Source organism: Triticum dicoccoides, chromosome 2A (assembly GCF_002162155.2).
Source record: "Triticum dicoccoides isolate Atlit2015 ecotype Zavitan chromosome 2A, WEW_v2.0, whole genome shotgun sequence".
Taxonomy (NCBI): Eukaryota; Viridiplantae; Streptophyta; class Magnoliopsida; order Poales; family Poaceae; genus Triticum; species Triticum dicoccoides.
Window position 1 is genome coordinate 347,055,464 of NC_041382.1, and position 2,744 is coordinate 347,058,207.

Below are 2,744 nucleotides of genomic sequence, written 5' to 3' on the forward strand. Positions count from 1 at the left end.
CATTTGTTTTTTGTGTGCCGGTGTGTTGGATTGCTTGCTTTGTCACGATGTCTCAAGATAATACCAAATTGTGTGACTTTTCCAACACAAACAACAATGATTTTATTAGTACTCCGATTGCCCCCGATGCTAATGTTGAATCTTGTGAAATTAATACCACTTTGCTGAATCTTGTTATGAAAGATCAATTCTCCGGCCTACCCAATTGAGATGCCACATCCCATCTTAATAATTTTGTTGATTTGTGCGATATGCAAAAGAAAAAATATGTGGATAATGATATTGTTAAGTTGAAGCTATTTCCGTTCTCACTTAGGGATCGCGCTAACACTTGGTTTTCATCTTTGCCTAAAAATAGTATTGATTCATGGAATAAGTGTAAAGATGCCTTTATTTCCAAGTACTTTCCTCCCGCTAAGATCATCTCCCTTAGGAACGATATTATGAATTTTAAGCAACTTGATCATGAACATGTTGCACAATCTTTGGAGAGGTTGAAATTCATGATTAGAAATTACCCTACTCATGGTTTTAAATTGTGGATGATTATACAAAACTTTTATGCTGGATTGAATTTTGCTTCTAGAAATCTTTTAGATTTGGCCTCAGGAGGAACTTTATGGAAATTACTTTAGGAAAAGCTACTAAACTCCTAGATAATATTATGGTTAGTTATTCTCAATGCCATACCGAAAGATCTTCCACTAGTAAAAAAGTGCATGTGATTGAAGAAAAAAATGTTTTGAGTGGAAAGATGGATGAACTTATGGAATTGTTTGCTAACAAGATTGCTCCTATTGATCCTAATGATATGCCTTTGTCTACTTTGATTGAAAACAATAATGAATCTTTGGATGTGAATTTTGTTGGTAGGAATAGTTTAGGTAATAATGCATATAGAGGTGATTTTAATCCTAGGTCGTTTTCTAGTAATTATGGTAATTCTAACAACAATTCTTATGGTAATTATAATAAGATGCCCTCTGATTTTGAGAATAGTGTTAAAAATTTATTAGTTCGCAAAAGAATTTCAATGCTTTGATTGAAGAAAAACTATTTAAGATTGATGATTTGGCTACAAACGTGGATATAATTTCTCTTGATTCTTTGAAACGTAGATCTATTCCACCTAAGCATGATATCAATGAGTCTCTCAAATCCATGAGAATTTCCATTGATGAGTGCAAACAGAGAACCGCTAAGATGCGCGCTAAAAAAGATTTGTTTATAAAAGCATGTTCTTCTGCTTTCCGTGAAAAAATTATGAAGATATTAAAGTGATTGATGTGAATCCTATTGAATCCTTGTTTTGCAATGTTAATCCTGATAAAGATGGGACTGGAGATGAGTCAACTTTAGTTAGAAGGCGTCCCAATGATTCGGAGTTTTTAGATCTTGATGCAAAAATTGATAAAAGTGGGGTTGGAGAGGTCAAAACTTTAAGTAGGAATGAACCCACTCTTTTGGATTTCAAGGAATTTAATTATGATAATTGTTATTTAATAGATTGTATTTCCTTGTTGCAATCCATGTTGAATTCTCCTCATGCTTATAATAAAAAGAACGCTTTTACTAAACATATCGTTGATGCCATGATGAAATCTTTTGAAGAAGCTAGAATTGGAAGTTTATATCCCTAGAAAACTTTTTGATGAGTGGGAACCTACTATGAAGATTAAGATTAAAAAAGATGAATGCTATGCTTTGTGTGATTGGGTTCTAGTGTTTCCACGATTCCGAAAACTTTATGTGATGTGTTAGGTTTCTGTGAATTTGATGATTGTTCCTTAAATTTGCATCTTGCGGATTCCATTATTAAGAAACCTATGGGAAGAATTAATGACGTTCTTATTGTTGCTAATAGGAATTATGTGCCCGTAGATTTCATTATTCTTGATATAGATTGCAATCCTACATTTCCTATTATTCTTGGTAGACCTTTCCTTAGAATGATTGGTGTAATTATTGATATGTAAGAAGGAAACATTAGATTTCAATTTCTGTTAAGGAAATGCATGGAACACTTCCCTAGAAAGAATATTAAATTTCCTTATGAATCTATTATGAGAGCCACTTATGGATTGCATGCCAAAGATGACAATACTTAGATCTATTCCTGTTTTTATTCCTAGCTAGGGGCGTTAAACAATAGCGCTTGTTGGGAGGCAACCCAATTTTATTTTTGTTCTTGCTTTTTAGGTCCTGTTTTGCAATAAATATTTCTTCTAGCCTCTGGTTAGATGTGGTTTTATGTTTTAATTAGTGTTTGTGCCAAGTAAGACCTTTGGGATAGCTTATGGTGATAGTTGATTTGATCCTGCTGAAAAACAGAAACTTTTGTGCCCAGGAGATTAGTTTTCATTTCTAACAGAAGCGCTATAAAATACAAATTATTTTTGAAGAGGATTAATATACAAATTGTATAGGACTTCCTAATTTCTCAGGATTTTTGGAGTTACAGAAGTATTAGAAATACCCAGATTGCTACAGACTGTTCTGTTTTTGACAAATTCTGTTTTTCGCGTGTTGTTTGCTCATCTATGGCTAGTATCGGGGGTATGAACCATGGAAAAGTTGGAATATAGTAGATATTACACCAATATAAATAAATAATGAGTTCACAACAGTACCAAAAGTGGTGATTTATTTTCTTATACTAACGGAGCTTACGAGATTTTCTGTTGGAGTTTTGTGTTGTGAAGTTTTCAAGTTTTGGGTAAGGATTTGATGGACTATGGAATAAG